The sequence below is a fragment of the Condylura cristata genome, unplaced genomic scaffold, assembly GCF_000260355.1.
Source record: "Condylura cristata isolate star-nosed mole 26May11 unplaced genomic scaffold, ConCri1.0 scaffold00025, whole genome shotgun sequence".
NCBI classification, from domain to species: domain Eukaryota; kingdom Metazoa; phylum Chordata; class Mammalia; order Eulipotyphla; family Talpidae; genus Condylura; species Condylura cristata.
This window is the reverse complement of record NW_004567126.1, coordinates 1468706-1480069: the sequence shown is the minus strand read 5'-3', so window position 1 is coordinate 1480069 and position 11364 is coordinate 1468706. Positions and strand designations below refer to the sequence as shown.

At 45.0% G+C, this 11364-nt stretch overlaps 1 protein-coding gene across 1 annotated transcript in view; it reads right to left on the bottom strand.

Annotated features, from left to right (window-relative positions):
* The window catches only part of OLFM2 (olfactomedin 2), a 61313-nt gene that overhangs the window by 45601 nt on the left and 4348 nt on the right, over positions 1-11364 (bottom strand). The window lies entirely within an intron of this gene.

Genomic DNA, 11364 nt, shown 5'->3' with positions numbered 1-11364 from the left:
CTCTTAAAACCTCCGATGATCCGCGCCGCATTTAAACTGGCAGCCGGCCTGCTCCCACCACCCACGCTGGCAGGGGGCGGGAGTGTCGGGTCCCCACCCACCTACTGTCAGGACTTGGACCCCGGTCTCTAAAACCCGGGAGAGCCGGCATCCCGGGCCGCAGGGGGCGGGCACAGAGGGGGCAGCCTGGTCGGTGCCCAAGAATTGGACAGCGAAGGAAGGGCCTCCAAGGAAGGGTTTCCGCGGTGCCGGTACCACTCTGGGGACCCTTTGGTCTTTTCGGGACCAGGGAAACCCTGAGTGGCGGGTCCGGAGCCAGGATACATGACTCGGATGAAGGTGCGGAAATGAGGGGTCACTCCGACAGCTGGAGGGTTTCCCGTGACACCAAGGGACGGCTTTATAACTCGGGACGGTTGAACACAGAGAACATCTTACAAAAAAAGTCCCAGGAGGGTCCCCACTCAACTTGAACTTAGGGTGCAGACAGAAGGGACATTCAGGACCTTCCTGTACCCCCTCGGGCCTCGGGCCTGTCAGTTTTGGGGCTGGCAGTGTTCAGTGCCCCCACCTTCCACCCACGCACCAGCCCGCAGCCAGGGCGGCTGGGCAGCGGGGAGGAGCGCCCGGCGGGTTTTAATTTCCTCTGTTTTTCCCTGCACTCACGCCCCCTCCTGGCGTCCCCGCATCACCTCGCGCCGCCGTCGCCGTCGCCCTCAGTCCGCGGCCGCCGTCTGGAGGCGGCGATGACTCAGGCCTTTCTTTCCCTGGTTGTGGCAGCTCACGGAGGCAGGACGGCCCGCCTCGGGAGAAGCGCTGGACAACTGGGGGTCGGGGGGGGGGTGTCTGTAACTGTCCTTTTTCCTGAGCTTAACACCAAGAGGCAGGTTCTGACCCTGAGTGACCTCCAGCAATCACTTCTCTGTGCCTCAGTTTCTTCATCTGCAAAGTGGGTGGTTGTGAATCATGAGCCTAATATGGAAAGGCTCAAGTGTCCTGAGAGCCAAGTGAAAGATTTATTTAGCATCTATGTCCCAGGCACTGTGGATGACAGTCAAAAATGCTTGCCTTTGTGGAACTGAACATTTTATGGGGCAAGACAGACAAAAAATTAAAAGGGGGGAGGGAGTAAAATACATCAGGTAACAGGAAGAAGGGGGATACAGACTAAAGTGGAAAATAAACTTTAAGTAGAGAAGTTGAAGAAATGATATTTAAACAGAGACCTGAAGAAGATGGAGGAAATCATTTGAACATCTAAGTTCAAATGTTCCTAGCATGGCATGTGCAAAGGCCCTGGGGCAGGAGTGGGACTATTCAAAGAATACAGAAAAGAACAGGGTGGTTGGAGCTGAGTGAGCTGCGGGAGACTAGAAAAGAGATGGTGCTTGTAAAACATTTTGCGGGGTGTCTGGGACATAAGTGTTTCATGAATACTGCCATGTTATTATCGTGTACAACTGATAATGAGCTTTAAAAGGTGAAATGTATCCTTATCAATATGTTCTGAGCATTCATTTATAAGTGCTAAACACTTGGCAAGTGTGCTTGCTTTAAATTCCCATGAAAAGTAGTTCCCTATTTGCAGGTGAGAACCCTGGGCTCAGAGAGGAGAGGGGACAAGTTAAAAATGACCCAGCAAGTAAACAGGGACCCTAGATTTGAATCTAGGTCTATCTGATTTCAGACTCCAAAATCACTGGATTCTAAGGCTTAGAAGATATGGAACAATTATGTTCTCTTACTCTCTCACCACTGGTGCTTCGGGAAAGACAGGAGTGATCTAGACGCATCTGCACTTGCCATTTCTGCTTCCTCACCTCCTACCTCCTCCATGCTTCCCAAACTCCTCTCACCAAAAGCAATGGTGACCTTCCAACATGCCAGCCCACAGCCTCACACAGGCTCTCATTTAATTACTCTCACCAGTTAGGCTCTATGCATCATTCCCTGCTTCTTGAAAGTCATTTGCTTCTTGATTTCAAAGCCACCTAATTATTTCCTACTTCTGCTCCCATCCCCATTTCTCTGGCTGCACTGTCAGTGTTTCCTGCTTCCTCCTTAAATGTCTGTGTTTCTTAGGACTTTGTTCCAATCACTAACCTTTATTCTAAACACTGTACCTGACCCCTCACGGCCCCTCCCAGAGTTCTGGTTCTGTCTAGTGCCTTCTTATCTCATGGCTTTGTACTTTCTGTTGCCTACCCAGAACACTATTACCACAGACACATATGCAATTTGTTCTTTACATATTTATGTTCAGGATCAGAGCTCTGTCCTATCCTCTAGAAAACTACATTTCCCAAATCCCCTTGCACACTGACTTCCTGTTAGTGCCATCCAATGGGAGACAGTGGAGGGAGATTGGCTGGTAAGGAGGAAAGCGAAGAAGCTAGGGTATTTCTCCTCTCTTTCTGCTTGGGAGAGGGATGTTTTCTGATGTTATAGCTCCTTGGTCTCAATTCAAGAGCCCCCTTTTCATCACACAACCCTTCTGCTGTATCCGTCCAGCAACTTTTTGCTGTGGTTTATTGCTGGGTCCCCTGGTTCGCTTTTCAATTCTTCCATTTCATAGCTAACCAGTTCCCATGTATGCAGTTGACTTTCTTCGAAACACTTAGAATTGTTTGTTTCAATGGACATGGCTTAAGTGAGTGTATCTGAGGAACCTTCCTGGCCACCTCAACTGGCCCCACCACTCTGTCCCCTACTCTGTTGTTGTTGCTTTAATAATGTTTACTACCATGTAACATTGTTTATACTTTTATTTGTTTATGGTTTGTCTCCTCTACTGACATTCAACTTCACAAAGACAACTTCATGTCTGTATTTTTGACAGCTGTAGCCCTAGGGGCTAGACCAGTACTTGACATATAGTATGTGCCCAGGAAACTTTCACTGATTGACTAAATGAATCTAGAGCTGAGCTTCCCAAAGGTATAGCTACAGCCCAAATCTCCACCTGGAGCTCATATCCATCTGTTTCTTGCACACCTCCACCAGTGTGCTTCAACAAACTATCAATAATAGCATGTGACACTCACTAGAAATATCTCAGTCAAAATGATGCATAGTACCATGTACTGGTGATATACTGTAAAGAAGTCAAAACCATTGTTCTTGGGAATATAATGTGTTGCAACCAACTACAAATTGAAAAACAATTTAACACTTTCTTAAAATGTTAAACAGAAACATCCATAAGACCCAAAAATACCCCATAGAAATAAAAGCATATATCCATGAAAAGATTTGTATATATGTGAATGGATAAAACAACCCAGAGCCCTCCCTGGTGGCACAACGAGATAAAACACAGCACTACAAAGCTAGCCACAGTGGCTTCAGCACAAGTTCAATCCCTGGCTAGGGAGTTGACCCACATGGCACAGCAGACCTCTCCTGTCTCACCTGCTGCTCCCCTCAGCAGTGTACTTCATTGATCTTCCTGTTCTGCTCCCCAATCTGTCTCTCACTGCCCCTGCACCTCTGGCCTGTACCGCAGTTCTGTATGCATAAGTAAATAAATCTTTTGAAAACTAAATAAATAAAACAATCCAAAAGTTCATCAACTGGAGATTGGATAAACATACTTCAGTACATCCATGTTATAAATGCCATTTTGCAGTAAGGAGAAATGAGCTGAAAGACGCAATAATGTGGAAGGACCTCAAAAATATTTTGCTAACAGAGAGGAGCCAGGCACAAAGGCAGCATTTGGTATGATTTCACTTACACAACGTGCTCAGAAAAGACAGATCTCTAGAAACAGGAAATGCACTCATGATTGTGTGTGGATGGACTACAAGTGGACATGGGCACCTTTTAGGGGTGTGGACGTATCCTAAACCTAACTGAAATGATGTTTGCACAACTCTGTAAATTCACTCAAATGGCTGAGTTGTATGACTGTGTGTCCTGCAGCCAGTCCCAACAGGGTGTATAGGTGAAGGCTGCCTCACACCAAAAAACAATTCTTGGATGCCAGTAGATAACCAAGAATCCGACTCAGTTCTGCTCAGTTTTGACCCAAATTGACCCACCCAAACTGACCCACCCAAAGACAGCGTCAGGGTCCGCAGGTTAAGACCGCCCTCCACGTTGGCACCAGTCACAAGCCCCAGGCAATCACCTGTGCTGTAGACCAACTAGCCACAGACTGGAGGCCCTGAGACACCCCACTAATCTGGGCTCACAGCAAACCCAGCTTATAGCTCTGCTTTTTGCAGACGGGCTATATGCCAGAGTTTCTTATAACCCCCTCCTCAGGTTTGCTTAATTTGCTATATAGAACATAGAAAATCTCTTTATTCATGGCTTGACTGATTTATTATAAAAAATACTTAGCTCAGGAATAGCCAGGAGGGAGAGATACAAAGAGTAAGGTATGAGAAAGGGCAAAGAGATACCTTTTTCTCAGGAGAAAAAGGGTATAGACACCCTCTCTAAGTGTGCCAATCTCCCCCAAATCTTCATCATCCTGGAAGCTCTCCAAAGTGCCTCCTTTGGGACTCTTAAGAAGGCCTCATGACATAAGGCCTGATGGCTCCACACACTGCTCTCCTTGCACTTGGAGGTCAGCACAGTGGACTGAAAGTTTCCACCCTCTAATCACATGGCTGGTTCCCCTGGCAACCAGCCCCCCCACTTTAGTTGTCTCCCCAAAAGTCACATGTGATACCTTTGACACATAGGTGCCCCCAAACTCCAAGAACCAGAGATGAGGGGCAAGTCTCAGAGGGGCAACTGGTTGAAAGTGTATTTGCACAGCGGCTGGACCCCAGGCTCCTCCACCAGGCCCAGTCTACCCCTTCCTTCTCCTGCATACAAGGAGGTGGGATCCCCAGGTCTAGGCTGGCCTGATAAAATACAGAATAGATAAATAAACAAATAAGTAAACAAGCACCTTTGTCATGCTCCACACAGGAAATTTCAAGGCTTTTAGGAACTATGAGTCAGGAACTGTAGATGAGAACCAAATAGGATATGAACGAACGATAACTATTTAAAAGAAGAGCATTCTTCACCTTTTCCTGCAAGTCCCTCTTTCCTGAGATGTTTATATTAACATGAAAACGAGTCTTCCTTAACTTTGGTGCCCCAGGATCCTGTTTCACCCACTCTGGTCTCAGATGCGCTCACAGGTAGAAACTAGTGAACTAACCGCTTTCCTCTTCCTTCTCATCCCTACTCCTCCATTCAAACGAGCACCAAAGCCAGCTGATTGTGATGTGGAAATAGCCACAGCAAGTGTCTTCTCTCTATCACCAACTTCATTGTAAGGGTCATGTTGGGGAGTGCTGGAGAGTGAGTGTTTGCGGTGCCCCGCCCCTACACACAATTTATATGTTGGGCCCTAACCCCCAATGTCACAGCATTAACTCTTTGGGAAGTGATAAGGTGATAAAGGTGGTAGTCTTATGAGTGAGATTAGTATCCTTCTGCACGAGACCCCAAGAGCACGGCCTCATCCCTTTGACCACATGAGGACACAAAGAAGATGTTAAGAACCTGGCCCTCACAAGACGCAGTACCTGCTGGCACCTCAACCTTGCTCTTCCCAGCCTCCAGAACTGTGAGAAATAAAATTTCTGTTGTTTATAAGTCTCATAGTCTATAGAATTCTGATATAGAGCCACAGGAGAAAAAGGGTTTGTAACTTGCTAAGGTTTATTGTGGACTTGTCATGTGCAAGCACCACTGACAGTGATTACAGGTGATTGCAGGTGATAACTCAGGTAACTCAGAATATCACTGTGAAGTAGATAGGATTACAATTTCTACTTTAAAAAAGGAAATAGTAGCATCGAGATGCCAAGAAAATTTTCTAAAGGTCTCCAGGATTCTATGCCCAGGCAGGTGGGCTCCAGCAGCCACTGTACCCATCCCCAAGGGAAATAAGAAATGTCCATCCAGACCACACATCATGTACTAAAACCAGCTCCAGGTGGATTGTACATATAAATGAATCAATTGTACATATAAAGGTGAAAGGTAAACAATAGAAGAATATCCTCATTACTCTGGGGTAAGCAAAGATTTCCAAAAGGGGACATTAACAGGTACTAATCTCAAAGGAAAAAACATAATGTGAACATTAAAATTCAAAAAGAATCATTAAGAAAATGAAGACAAACCACACAGTAGGAGAAGATATTTACAATCCTTATATCCAACAAGATTTATATCCTGATTTTGTATTTATATAAAATATGAATAGCTATAGATGTAAAATCTAGAGATAAAGATACACATTTTTCTACATATCAGTAAGAAAAAGAAGTTCCTTTTGTGAAATAAATAGACATTTCACAAAAGGAGAAGCCCAAGTAGTCAACAAAGACATGGAAAGATATTTAACAGTATTATGGCATCAAATAATGTACATTACACCCATAATGTGACACCTATACACATCCACCCAAAGGTCTAGAATAAAAAAGAAAGACGACACCGGCCCTCTCTGGTGGCACAGTGGGTTGGGGCACAGCACTACGAAGCTGGTGGCGGCCACTTCAGTGCGAGTTCGATCCCCACCTTGAGGTGACCCACATGGCCCAGCAGACCTCTCCTGCTCCCCAGTGTACTTTGTCAATCTGCCTGTTCTGCTCCCCACTCTGTCTCTGATGAATCCGCTCACCACCCCTGCACCTCTGGCCAGTGCCCCTTTCTGCATGCATAAATAAACCTTTAAAAAAAAAAAAGACGACACCAGGGCTGGTGGAGATGCTGAGCAGCAGAACACCCTAGCTGTGGCGTGGAGGTCAACTGGTCAACTCAGAACACTTTGGCACTTTGTATCCAGCAGCATCTTCTAAAGCTCCGTGTCATTTCCCCCATGACCCAGGGATTCTACTCATCACATCCAGTTGGGTCTCATTAGTTGCAGATTCCATATTGGCAAACTCACTCCAGTGTATTTGTAACCCCAAATCAATACTCCCCAGGCTCGTGTGGCCATTCTGGGACCATGCAGAGTGGTGGCAACTGATTCTCAGTTCAAGTTGTCAACTAAGGTTCAATAGGGTCATGCTCTACCTTCTCGTTTCAGCTCTAATAACTAAATAAGTGTCTATTCAGTGCCAAACTTTTGTGCTTTTTACTAAAGATTTCCCTGTTTTAAGTGGCGCCCATGCCTAGACTAAATTCTGTTTAGTGTTCCCAAGCAGAAGAGGGCTGTGATGTGTCTATTGGAGAAAAAGCATGTGGTTGATAAGCTCTGTTCAGGCATGAATTATGGTGCATTGGGTTGTGAGTTCAACAGTAATAAATCAACAGTGTATGTTAAATAAGGCATTTGTAAACACCCATTAAACAAGGTAGCATACTGTCTGGTTGACAAAAATGTAACTAGAGGAATCTAGCCCCCAATGATTCAATGCAACGATTCATTATTTGCTAATTCAGTGCTCATGAGGTCTTTATACAACATAACTACTGTGAAAAAAAAAAAGATAATCTACTGTCTTTGTGTACCCAGCAGAAATGCAAACAAACTTTCAGTGAAGACTTGTAGCCTGGTGTTTATATCAGCACCAAGTCTCAGCTACAAACATCACCAGCCCAAATGTCCAGTAACAATACAATGGATATATTTTGGGATATTCACCAACACAGAACATCATAAAGCAGTAAAAACAAGCCATCCAGCCCAAAACAATACTTGTATTTATATAAAACATGAATAGCTATAGATGTAAAATCTGGAGATAGAGATACACAAATATCTTGCAAACATTAGGAATCACGTAAACATTACATGTAGCAAAATAAACTAAATGCCAAAAAAATTACATACTGAATGACTCCATGAAGTCAAAAGGCAGATCAAACCACCAGGTGGTGAGAGAGGTCAGCTTAGCGGTTAGATGTTTTTTGGGGGGAGTGGTGACCAAAAGGAGCAGGAGGATTCCACCAACCTATCAACCTACTGTTGGTAACACTATTTCACCTCAAGACAATTTATCAAGCTCCATCTTCAAGATGTCTGCGCTTCTCTGTAGTTATCTTTTACATTAAGAAGAACACTTACTTTAAAACATGAATGAGGTATCAATTATAAAATATCAGTTCCATCTCCATTTGATGAGCAGCAAATAAAAAATATAAAATTTTCCAATCAATGACACAAGCAAGCAAAACTAGCTTGCTTGCAACAAGCCAAGGAGAATTGTCCATTATTTCATTCACACACAAAACGTGAATTCCTGTGCACAAATTCACAGCTTTGCACCCCTCGCTACAAAACCTGGCATTAGCTTTCCATCCTGTGGCTGGTGTTTGTGTTTGCCTTGGTTACAGCAAATGTCTGGGAATGATGCTGAAATGTGTCCCCTTTTTCTCCACAGAAGTCTCCCTGGGTCATCTCTCTTACCACCTTTGCTTGCCTGATTTGGAACTCTAGGAGGAGGTTGAGAAGGAGACAGTGGCTTTGTTGGGGACCTCAGTCACTAGACAATGAGAAGTACACACCTCCTGCCCCCAAATGTGAGTCCTGCCATTATGCCTCTGCTGCCTCCAATTTGCCTCAGGCTCCTGAAATTATTCTGTCTTCAGCCTCTCCCCACTCCAGCCTGCCTTCAGGCTGTCCCTCACACAAACCCAACCATCCCTGGCTTTAAAACCTTCTATTTAGACAACAACAACAAAAAAAAGCAAGCAACCCAATTCTAAATGGACAAAGGACTTGGACATACATTTCTCCATGGAAGATACACCACTGACCACTGGACACATGGAAAGATGCCCGACCTCAGTGACTCCTGATGAAATGCGATCCAAACCACAATGATCATCTCACCTCCCTCAGGATGGGTTAGACTAAAAAAGTCAGCTAATGACAACTGTTAGTGAGAAGCTGGAGAAGTTAGAATGCAGAAGCACCAGTGGGAAAAACTCAAAATGACCCACCTCAGTGGAAAATAACATGAAGAGCCTTGAAAATTTAACACACCCTCACCACCTGATCCACAACGCACTTTCTGGCTCATGGCTGCTTGATGACCGTGGCCCCCAGAGGCTACAAGGGCTACTGGGTGTGGGGTTGGGCTAACCCTCCTGGTTTGTGCACTGCCTGTGATGGCCAGGTGGTGACGAAACCACCCAGTGGACATTCCTTGGATTGAATTCCTGTCATTCAGCCATGCAAGATGGTGTAACCAAAAAAACAGGTCTCAAAGAGACATGTGTATGGGCGTGTTCAGAGCCACGGGATTCACTCTAGCCAGACTGAGAAGGGACCCAAATGGCTATGGAAGAATGAACAGCTAAACTAAATATGGCATGTCCATAAGATGGAATGTTCTTCAGCACTAAAAAGGAAGGAAATTTTGAAACAGGCTACAAGGCAGTTAAACCTTAAGAATGGTATGCTGAGTGAAATAAGCCAGATACAAAAGGACAAATGACTCCATTTACTTCAGGTCCCTACACTAGTCAAAGTCATAGAAACAGGACAGGAACAGTGCAGCTCAAGGGGAGAAAAGAACGCAGCATTGTTGTTTGATGTATGGGCAGTTTCGCTTCTAGAAGGTGAAAAGGGACCTAGGGAAGGGGTTGATGATGCCCCTCAGTGTACTCAGCACTTCCAAACAGTCCAACTTTTCTATGATGTGTATTTTGCTGCAATTAAAAATAAAAAGTTTAACTCTACTACTTAAACATAAACAAGCACACACATGCACACATCTCCCTTCTATGGCTTCTCATTGCTAGTTCAGTAAGTTGTAAAATCCATAACCCTGCTTTCAAGGCTCTCACAGCCAGATCACAGTCTACCTGTTCAAGCTCGCCTCCTTTCTCACCTTCCCAGCAAACTATCCACGCTCCATCTGATTCCTTTCTTCAGAACCCACTTTGTGCTGTTAGGTCTTGTTAGCTCAGCTCAAGACCCTCTTCTACATAAAATGTCCACCTTCAAATCTTCACACGCTCATGCTGCAAGACCACCTTCACCCGTCAAATGCCACCTCTTCCAGAAATACTGCCTGACCCTTGACATTTTGTACATTGCATTATGCCTGTCTCCCCAGGACCATTCAACAGAGGGTTATGTCACACCACCCACAACCCCAGTGGTTTGTTCAATGGCTGTCACATAAGTATTACTAGAGAAATTAGAAAAAATCTGGCTCTTCGTATGCTTACCATGTATTTTTCTTGGGGGGCTAACAGGTGAAGAGTTATTTGCTATTTCATTCCATGACTCCAATGTTCTTTGAGATTCTTTCTCCCACACTATGGTTCCTGCCTCCTCATCTGCTAAGCAGGCTCAGCTGCTAGCTGCCCTGAACTGTCTGGTTAAAATTGTGTATAAATAAAGTAGGAGTAAATAGGCACGGAGGTCCTGCTGCTTCCGGAAATGACACAAGCAAGCTCTACATCCAGACTCTGCAGAGTCTATTTTGACTCATCTCTGCTCTTTTCTGGTTCCTCCTTATTTTTCAACTAAGCTCTGAACAGATGAAGACAAGAGACACACCAGGTTCCTACTCTGGGCGTGAAGACATGCTGATCTCAGACACAAGTTCCCAAAAAGCAGAAACGAAGTCTCTGGCCCATTATCACAACACCCTTCTCCCCAGCACAGCCTGATTCAACATCCCAAACATCCTTAAATCTTCCATCCCACCCCTTGAGCGTTCAAACTCTCACCCAGTCTTGGGGGTCTGATATAAGGCACACAGAGGCGTTCCACGGGAATGCATCCCATGCATACATGAATGCACGAATTAACAAAAACAGCAAGTTACTGCCAGTACTTCCAGGCACTGACATGGAATTCTGAACAACAAAGCTGCCCACTTCAGCATCTGGGGCCCTGGAAACCCCACCCTCCGTGAGTGATCATGGACACATGGACAGTCACTATCCACACGCACAACAAAGCCCAGTTTGAACAATGCCAAGTACTAGCCCCTACACACACACACACACACACACACACACACACACACACACAGACAACACAGACACAGTCCTATTGGGTCAGGCTTAGAGTAAGGTGACTGATGTGAGTTGTGCCTGTGCAGAGTTGAAGACTTGTCTTAATTTTTGGTGTTTTGTTCATCATTGTTTGCAATTATTTTTATTTTCTTACAATACTGCATTAAAATATTATTTACCTTGGTTACTAAGGATTTTTTGGCATTCCCTTTAATTTTGCATTCCAGTCCAGTGCCTCTCTTGCCTCACCCTGCCTCCCAACCCCAACATCTTCACAAAGGGATACACACAATTTCTGCACTAACTACATTTGACCACTAGGTGTCGCCCCAGCTCCTTCATCTTGGGCTAAGGTCCAACCCAGCTCTTCCGTAGGAAGAAAATATCCAATTCACTTATAATCTGGGAATCCTAGAGATG